General features: G+C 42.7%; 1 long non-coding RNA gene across 1 annotated transcript; it reads right to left on the reverse strand.

Moving 5' to 3' along the window:
• Window positions 1-4,006: 4,006 nt before the first annotated feature.
• On the reverse strand, window positions 4,007-7,905 carry LOC134459938 (uncharacterized). Its single transcript, XR_010036910.1, has 4 exons — window positions 7,429-7,905; window positions 6,456-6,550; window positions 6,166-6,324; window positions 4,007-5,437 (listed from the first exon to the last, which is right to left on the reverse strand). It is a non-coding gene; the product is annotated as an uncharacterized LOC134459938 (long non-coding RNA).
• Between the last annotated feature and the right edge of the window lie 2,584 nt (window positions 7,906-10,489).

Raw genomic sequence — 10,489 nt, forward strand, 5'->3', positions numbered from 1 at the left:
CGCAGTGTCAGCGGATGCGAGTAGCTATGGGATGGGAGGAGTCCTGCTCCAGCTGCACGGAGAGAGCTGGAAGCCTGTAGCGTACTGCTCCAGAAGATTAACGGACGCGGAATCCAGGTACGCTCAAATCGAGAAGGAATGCTTGGCGGGAGTATGGGCCTGTGAGCGGTTCCAGAAGTACCTGGTAGGCATGGACAAATTTAGACTCATAACAGATCACAAGCCGCTGGTGCCGCTGATAAACAGCAAAGACCTAGACGCGGTGCCTGTTAGGTGTCAGAGACTTTTGATGAGGCTCATGCGCTTCAATGCAAAGGTCGAGTATGCACCGGGCAAAACGTTGGTCATATCCGACAAACTGTCACGCAGTCAGGGTTCCCACACGTCCTGGAAAACCTGGAAATTTAGAGATGTGTTTTCAAGTCCTTGAAAGTCCTGGAAATTCACCAAATGTCCTGGAAAAAAATATTTGTCCTGGATTTTTTTTCCTTCAACTTTTTCCCGATTTTGTTTGTGGTATAATTTTTACTCTTGTCCGAGTCTAGACATGACGATTCAATTTATATCCACCTATTGAATACATTATTGTCCACACACACACACACACACACAGTTTGGTCAGGTTGCCATCTTTGATTACACGTATACACAGTCATATTCTTTGACTCAGTGTTGCCAAAAGTCACTAGAAGTCGCTAGCTGATATCATGGCATTATATATCTCTCGAAAACCTGCTTACGGTCATAATAGGCCTACAAATAGGCAGTACTAGCACTTCCTTACAAACAATTGTACTGCTATCTTTTGTGGAGATCAGAGCTTTCAGTCTCACTAGCCACTTTGAAAGCTAGTTTGATCTTTGGTGTGACAAATCACAGTAGTCGCATCAATTGTTTGTATGCAAGAATATTCCAGAGAAAAAGAAACTGGCAACAAAACTGGCTTGCAGAAACACAGAAACCACTGACCACAATGGTTGGTGAGCAAAAAAGTCAAAGTCAAGTCTTGTGGAGAATGCATTTAAATCCAAGTAGGCCTACACTAATTTTTGCGATAAGAGAGAGACTATTAAGGTATTAATTTCTGAGATAATGTGACATTAATGTGAGTTTACATTGCACTTTCATTTAATTCCAAATAAACGTTTTGTGGATCAGAAAGCATTTCAATTGAACAGAGGCTGCACGTGCTGGGCTTGCGAAATTTGACATAGGGTGTGGTCGCCAAGCTCCAGCAGATTCCTACTAGCGGGACAGCTGGTGATCTTCAACCGTAACCCAGGCCAATACCTTTGGACAAAGAACATAGAATGGATAAGAACGCTTATTCGCAGGAAATCGCATTGGCCACGGTGTAGTATGGGGGCGTAGCCCGGGGACACCATGCGCAGTGGATGCAAGGCCATGATCGATAAAAATTGTGACACTGGAAACTCCGCAATTTGATTTGCATTGTGGGTGCGAGGAGCTGCTGCTAGTTCCGGCCCCGTCAAAATAGGATGGCCTGTCGTCAATGTTCAGTTTGTGGTTAAATTACAGCTGTCATTCAGCCTTAATTACAGTTGACACAAATTCACTATGTCCTATGACCTGTTCCACACTCCGGCCCTGGCGGTAGTGGCTTTGCATTTTACCTTGCCGCCAGTACTAAGCAAATAACGTACATTGGATAAGAAGTATCACTCAATGGAAAATGCATTGGGTTAGGTGTAGTCCGAGGACATTGCTTAAAGACACTGTGCTCATGGTCAGTGGGTGCAACGCCATAATGGATAAAATCTGAACTCTGTAACTTTGCAAAATTGGTCAAGAGAGGAGATCCAGTTGTCAGTGTTTAATGTAATCCCTCCTATCACTAGTCTCCTTAGTACTAACTGCAGAAGAAGAAAGTGACTCCCCTTGCGGCCATGCCATACTATGCTCTTATGACGTCTTTGGACGTACCCTCTTCCCTAACACACTGTACTCATTCATTACAACTCATTTCAACCTTAAAGTCACATTGTCTCTAAAATGCATTGTGTGTCGCTGTGTATGTCCAAATTGTGGGTCCGACGGATTAAATATCTGTCCTGAATTATCCAAAAATAGTCCTGGAAATGTCCTGGAAATATCCTGGAAAATGATTTTTGAAAAAGAGTGGGAACCCTGCGCAGTCCGCTGAAGGAGAGTTGTGGTAACTTTTTTATTAACCCACATTGCTAATTAAGATTATTAGCTGGGCCAATAAAATAGTCCATAACCCAATTTAATTAGTAAGACTTAATCTGGGCTATTGCCTGTTCACAATGGATAAAACATCCTACCCGCTATCTGACTCGTGAATGTTTACCATTTACCAATTAATACCTAATAATATAGAAGTACTTCCATTATTGTTATCACTACTACATACTTAGTTATTATTTAGTTAATTGGGCTCAATCAGCCATAAGCATACATTACCCATCTTTGTGCAGGAGAACAGTGAAGGAAGCAGCCATAAAGTCACTCAGGAGAAGGAGTCCATTTGCCAAGAGATTACCAATTTATTGTACATTGCAAGTGAGAGAGCATAGTAACTACGTTATTACAGTTACCCATAGCATAACCCAAGTTCCTAACCATGGTGGCCAAATGCCCCATGTGTCCCAATAGCATAGCATAGCGACCTGCTAGCACTAAGGCAAAAGGCCCCAGTGTGCCAGCAAGCACCCTATCCCCAAGGCTCTCTCCCCAGCTCTCTGTTGAGCTGCATCTGAGAACAGTATTTAAACCCCACAAGTGTATTACATCATGTAACAAACATGGTCAAAACATCAGTGCAGCAAGAACAAGAATGCATCAGTCAAATAAGGAAATGGTCACTCCAGAGTGTTACCTTCCCTGTGGCCAGTTGGCCTGAGCTACTCAGCCAGTGGGCTGTGATAACCGACACCCAGGTTTACGACAGGGCAGCTGTCTTCTGGACTCAGCTAGGCCCCAGCAGTCTATTGCTGGCAGAGAAGCACATTTGAGAGCAAAACATCTCTAAAATGAAGCTAGTTTACATACAAGATATTATCTGTTAATTTCCAATAAATAATTGTAAATATTAATGAAAAAATGTTGTCTCAAAACTTCGACAGAGTTACAGCACCATGGAAGCAGTCATTGCGAGCCATGTGAACGCAGCGACACACAGCTGGCCTGTCTCACAAAGCAAGCTGGACCGGATCAGGGCAGCCACGCAGGCGGACCCACAGCTCCAGCACGTGAGAAAGCTGATCAGGGATGGATGGCCCAAACGAGTGAGTAGCACTTCACACAGTGTTAGAGACTTCTACGACATGAGAGACTCACTGTCTGAGTGTGAGGGCCTGATCACGCTGGGCTGTCGATGTAATTCCACAGGCCTTGAGACAGGAGGTGATAGACCGCCTACACGGACATCAGAGCCTGTCCAAGTGTAGAGAACGTTCACAAGAGATTGTGTAGTGGCCTAAGATGTCAGGGGACATTAAAAGAAAAATTGACAAGTGCAACTTTTGTCTGACAAACAGACGCACTCAGCGCAGAGAGCAGTTGCTGTCGACACCCCTGCCTGAGAGACCTTGGCAAAAGATAGCCACAGACATTTGTGAATACAAAGGAAAACAATACTTAGTAATATGAGATTATTACTCACGGTATCTGGAGATACTATACTTACCATCCACAACTACAGAACAGGTAGTGAGGTCCATGAAGGCAACATTCGCCAGGTTCGGAATCCCTGAGCTTATAGTTAGCGATAATGGGCCGCAGTACACCAGTGATGCTTGGAAAGAGTTTTGCAGGCTGTATGACATTGAACATTCCACATCGAGCCCGCACACGGCAGGGTTCGAATTATAACCTTGACCCTATGGGGGTCTCAGATCCGTTTTTGTACGGGGGGTTTGGGGGGACTCCCCCAAAAAGTTTGTGTTTCTTAGATGCAATTTCATGTATTTTAATGCATTTTTGTCCGGCGTAATGCTGTGCCAAGCCGGACAAGAAATAGGCCGTAGGGTGACAGCCCTTTTCGTTCAACCTCGCTCCACAGCTTCCGAACAGCAGGTCCCTTAGATGATGAAACGACCAAAGCTATGTTCAACTTACCGTGAAATGTCCGCTTCATGTAATCGTGCACGTAGGTTAAAACGGTGACATTTTAGTAAGAAATCTTACCCTCTGTAGGGAATGACGATTTTTACGTCACTGGACACCATGTGACCGTTTTAAACCAATCACGTAGCCGATTTACGGCGAAAAAGTGGCAAGCCGTTTGAAAAACTGAAAATAATGACAAGCCGTCTGTCTGACCTACCTATAAGAATCTCCCAAAATACCCTTTTGAAGAGGGTATATAATAGCAATTATCAAAAATAATACTCGTGCCTACATTTCTGGATTGGGACAAATTCTAAATAAATAATAAATAATGCTTTATTTACTGAACAAAGCATAATTATGCTATTGACATTTCATACTGTGGATTTGAGCAATTAATGGAAACAATTGCAATAAGTAGGCTATAGATAACCCAGACTATTGATAACCCTCTAAGTGATTGTAACTCCAAACAGTGCTTTGTTTATAGCACCAACAACTATTGTGCAAGTGGATGATAAGGTTACCTTTTCATGTTCACATATAATAACAATTATCAAAAATAATACTCATGCATATATCTCTGGATTGGGATAAGTTCTAAATAAATCATAAACAGTGCTTTATTTACAGCACAAGGCACAATTTTGCAATTGACATTTCATACTGTGGTTTTGAGCAATTAATGGAAACAATTACAATAAGTAGGCTATAGATAACCCAGGCTATTGATAACCCTCTAAGTGATTGTAACAGTGCTTTGTTTATAGCACCAACAACTATTATGCAAGTGGATGATAAGGTTACCTTTTCATATTCACATTAATAAATGGAAATAATCTAATGATCAATGATAAGGACCATTCAGGTATTCATGTATTCATTTATTCACTAATAACTAAACAACAAATAAAAAAATCAAAACAAGTGGCATACACATGAACCGGCATTTTCATGAACTGTGTGAAAGCATCCAGGTACACATCTTTTGCGCATGCCACAGCAAATGACTTCAGTGAGATTGAAGTTTACTGCAGTTGGGGGCCATGGGCATGACATGCCAGGACTGTGACTAAGCAGCCTCTTCAAAAGCAAAGCTGCTGTGTAAAGTGTCCGTGTCTCCTCTGCTGTGGTTGGTTGCTTTGACTTCCTCCTTTCTGTGTCGCTGTCTGTCTGGCTCATTTCGCTGGACTGAGTCGTCTCCGCACCTGATGGTAACAAGTTCAAGACTGCATTCGTCGACAAGTTCTCAGCAAAAACCAGTTCAGATGTGTTGCGTTTGGCGGGGGTGTGGAACACTAGCTGAGGAAAATCACGACTGAGCCTCTTCTTCAATATATCCTGTCTGTAAACACAAATCAACAAAAAAAGAGGCATATCAGTACAAGCATAGTGGGGCTTCATGTAGTCGCTGATATGCAATAGCCACCCTCACACATTAACTCGGAGTGAATAAATAATATTGGTGGAGTTTACTTGCTATGCAACAGATATAATACCAAGTATTCCCAAGGGAAGCACATACTGTAACGAACATCACACTATTACTGCCATCCTCCTTATTTCAAAATATTACAAGTACAGTATGTGCAGATGACAAGCAGAGTGTTAGAGAATAATTTCAGTCTATTTCAACATGCAGTTGTAATGCTCACACTACCCTGGACGTGTCAGTACTAGAGATTTTTTTTTCTTCTTCTTCAGCCTTTTCCGAGATTCTGGTCATTGTAATGAGGGCAGCGCTTTGTTTACATTTCAAAAAACATTTTTATTTATTCCCAAAAACATCCAAAAGGTTATACAACATCAGCCGACAACTAGCAAACAGCGACACCCTTTAAATATTTGGAGTAGGCCTATGTTGTAAACAATGTAAACAAATGCTGCCCCCATTAGAATAGCTCATATCTCGGAAAGGGCTGAGCCGAAAAATGTGCCATCACCGGGTACTGACAAGTTAAGGGTATGAGCAATACAACAGCATATTGAAATTGACTGAAGTGGTCCTTTAAGTCACATGCGTGAACTTTCCCTTGGATTTGACAAATTCGTAATACACTGACTTGCAATTACCTGTAGGTTGAAGCATCAACACCTTCACTTGACTGCACAAGGGCAATAAAGGCCTTCCTCAGTTGGCTCATCCTCAGCACCTCTTGGTTGATCAGTAGCCTTTAGCGGATTACCCTCTCGCAGAATAACTTGTAGCTCAGATCAAATGTTGGCCCAATCCTTACAAAAATATAGAAGAAGATGTGTGTTGTGAGAGCTTTCTTTGTGAGATCCATGTTGTGAGAACAAACTGTCTCAATCATAGGACACACATTGTACTGTGTTTCTATATAGAATTAAGATGGACTTACTGTTCTTTCTCTGTTCTGAGCCACACAGTCTCTGTCCTTGATGTGAATGAGGATGCTCTTGGCTTCCTTTACTTCAGCTGCTTCCTGCAACTTGCCTTGTACAAAAGAAAAGAAAAAAGAATGAATAAATAGACAGGCAAACAATTAGACATTTTTCCTGGTGGAGTGGTATTGTAAAAAAAAAAAAATGGCGATGGGTGTTGCACCCCCCAAAAAAGCATTCCGTAGCCTCTTACTGCAGTGCAGATGGGGTTGCCAGCGGGCTTATTCACTATTTGCTGAAAACTACATCATAACAACATTGCTATGACAGTGCAGAGTAACAGATTAAGACATACATATTAAAATTTTGGTGACAGTAAGGTTATAACATAGGTGCTGTGCTAAGGGGTTAAGCACACAGATGTACAGCACAGCCAGGACACACCTCTTGAGCCTGGTCACTGAGGCTGCCCAGGGACAGAAGCGGAAAAATCCCAAGTGTACAAGTGAGAGAGGGGGGCAGTGGGGGGTAGGGGAATGGCACGGGGGATGGGATGGCAGAAGCAGTGCCTTAACCAGACAGGCCATCAGGCTGAGGAGCCACATTTCTGAACAGATATTCAGAGTCATATCAACATCAGGCATGCTTTGACATCCATATAAACATACCCTATCCTATTTAAGACAAAGTGTGATTCATTTAAACATCTAAAACCTAAAACACTGGGGGTACTATAGGCATGGGGATGTTTTGCAGGCTATTGGAATGTAATTTCACACCCACACACATAACACATTATGCTAATTCACACGTGCATTCATATTAGAATTAGACAAAAAAACAATGATTGTGCAGCAGTGTGGGCTAGATAGTCAGTCAACTTCTACTAACATCTGTGTGTGTGTGTGTGTGTGTGTGTGTGTGTGTGTGTGTTTTGGGGGATGGGATGCATTCGCATAGACTGTGTGGTGGGGGTGAGAGTAATCTTACCTGCGGTTAAAGTCTGTGTTTTCGTTCTCTTTGACGTCTGCCACTCGCGACGATAAATTTGCTGTCTTTCTTGCAAATCATGCAGACAGCAGGAAGAACGGGACCAGAGCTCGTGATGGCCAAGCTTGATCTGGATCGCAGTTTCCTGGTCGGAGTGGTGGTCACAGCCGATAAAGCGGAGGTAGCCTGGCTAGTTCGGGGGTCTTGTTGGCCATCTCCCCTCTCTGCCTCTCGCAAGACACGCCGTGTGACTCGTTCAATTTCCCGCTTGTCAATAAACCTCCGGTAGCATGTGGGATGGAGAGCCGCATCCTCGGGAATTTCGTCAAACTCCAACTCAATACATGTTCTGCTACGTCTCTGCACTCACCCTTCAATTCTAGCCGCTGCCGAAAATGTCGATATGTATTCCACCGTATATTGGTGAAATGCTGTGTTTCTTCATGCTTGACCGAAGATATATGCATGTAACACAACTTGCGTTTCGAAGATGTCTTTTTTTGTACATTTTCGGTCGAGATTTCGTCTTCCTCGGTAGCCATGCTACTTCCGTTTACTCCTCATCTCAGCTGACATAGCAGTTAGCTGATTCGTTCCTTCTGATGACGCTTCAACCGTGGCACCTCTCGAGGCGAAAAGTATTATTACGCCGGCCGAATATCTACATACGCCTCGGAGACAGTAGTTCGTCATTACAAGTTGCGAATTTGAATAGCCTTGCAGTGCGGACTATTCCGAACAGAGGTTTTAAATCCTCTATATAAGTCTTTCTTTTTTATGAACTGAATGTCTGTTTGTTCGGAGGCTGTGGAGCAAAGTTCGGTTTCTGAAGCACTTTTCGAGGGTCACCTTCCGGCCTAAAAAGACAAACGGTCCGTCCTAAATACAGACGTCTGGCCACCCTAGGCTATACACAACACGAGTGGAGATTGAAATGATTGTTTTAGCATTTGTAGGCTAGACCTATCTTGCATCTTGTTTCACCTTTTTACTGTGCATTAAAGATGTAATTCCGTTTGAAGTGATGATCGACTGTGGTGTCATGTCTGAAATTTTAAAACGTTATCCAGAGGGAGAAAGGAATGTGATTCTCTTACCATGATAGGGAGACAAACGGACCACGCGCTACTCTTTTTAGCTGTTAGATCATTCCAGGAAGATGCTGATGTCCTTGTAGTTTTTTTCTATCCAATCCATCAAACAAGGCAGTGAGGCGCCGGGGGCGTAGTTTGTTTATCTTAGTTGGATCGTCTGTGTCATTGCAACCCACAAAGTCCCTTTCCCATTCCACAAACGTCAGCAAAGCAGCGCTGCTTGCGATGATAGTTTTTATTTAGTTTTTGGTTTTAGGTTTTAGTTTTTAACATGGGCCATTTCAATTAGTTGTTTGCGCAAGACTGCCATGAACAGATATTAATTATCTTTCATAACTTTGAGTTTGAATTTGAGTCGTTCCCATAGCCTACTGTCCCATTCACCCAAGCATCCGAAGTAGTGCTCAGTGGAGCTAGTTGTCTGGTTAGTGGACGCTGGCTAGGACTGTTCTCTGCAAAGTCCGACACAGATTTTTTCATGGTGAATCCGAACAGTGCGAGATTAATGGATGATCTCTGGTGGGGTGGCCTTTTCGCTGACATGGTGGAACAGAAGACGATGGTGGCATGCATTTTAAAAATATATAGCCTATATTTTAATTGATTTCAACGAAACGGAAGGTTACCAGGCTAGGCAACTTTTTTAGATTCAGCAGAAGCAGGCGGCGTTATCTTCTGGTTTTGTGTGGTGGTGGTGGTATGGTGGTGTGGTGGTGAAATGCAGGCGATACAAAGTTGTGGTTGTAGGGGGATTGGAAATGAGTTTTATTGATGATTATATTAGCCAATTTATTATTGTGTTGTATGTCTCTTATTTAAAGATTACTACAGATATTAGGCCTACTGTAGCCTATGGTGAGAATGTCGTGAGAGACCGTCTCAGATAATTGATGATGCAAACTGCAAAGCGCATACTCAAGCAGGACGACCCCCTATTGGCTTTAATGAGCTACCGCGCCACCCCAACCACATCCACGGGAGTGAGCCCGGCAAAAATGCTCATGGGGTGTAAGATTCACACCACACTGCTATCCCTAAAGATAAACCTCATTCTAAAGCAGCCGAACCGTGACCTCATCTGTCGCCGTGATGAAGAAGCCAAACAACAACAGGCATTCTACTACAACCGGAGACACGGAGTGAGGGACTTACCACCCTTGCACACAGGTGACCACGTCCTGTCCAAGCTGGACGGGGAGAAGGTGTGGAAAGGTCAAGCATCGGTGCAGCAGGAGTGCTGCACGCCGCGTTCTTACCAGGTGAAGTCGCCAGGAGGAGGAGAGATGAGGAGAAACAGGCGTCATCTTCAGCAGGTGCCGCCACCGATGGAAGAGGAGAACATATTCATCATTATATATAGGAAGTAACGCAAGAGTTTGTGTGTTAGACAGACGAGATCTGAAACATGTAAGCAGCATGATATATGTGAGTTGTTAATAAAGAAGACAAGTCGAATTCAGTAAGCTGCGTCGGCCAACAGTTTATTTGACACTTCCTACATTATCTTTATGTGTTTATGATCTCATCTCACCTCTATTTGATCTCTACTTTCTCACAGTAATATGTTTGGTAAATGATGGTAAATTTTATGGTAAATGACAAGAGATGGCAATGCAATCAAGTTTTGATCTCAACCTATTCAGAAACATTTCCATGCATTTCAATGGTAATTTGCACCATACATTATTTCAAATTGGACTTTAAGGTTTCTTTCATCTAATTACTGCCAATGTTGGTGTTTATTTAGGTAGCACATACAACTTTCAGCTGTTCGATGTCTTCAAATGTCTGATATCATGCAGTGATAAAGCTGTAAAAGAAAAAAAACAGTGTGCGGAATATGCACATTTATGTAAATAATACTGTATGCTATATTCAAATTCCATTACAGACAAATATTTGTGTAGTCCAAATATTTGGAAAATATGGAAAAATAGATGCTTTCCATGACATACTATGCTTGGATC

This window comes from Engraulis encrasicolus, chromosome 2 (genome assembly GCF_034702125.1).
Source record: "Engraulis encrasicolus isolate BLACKSEA-1 chromosome 2, IST_EnEncr_1.0, whole genome shotgun sequence".
Lineage (NCBI taxonomy): Eukaryota > Metazoa > Chordata > Actinopteri > Clupeiformes > Engraulidae > Engraulis > Engraulis encrasicolus.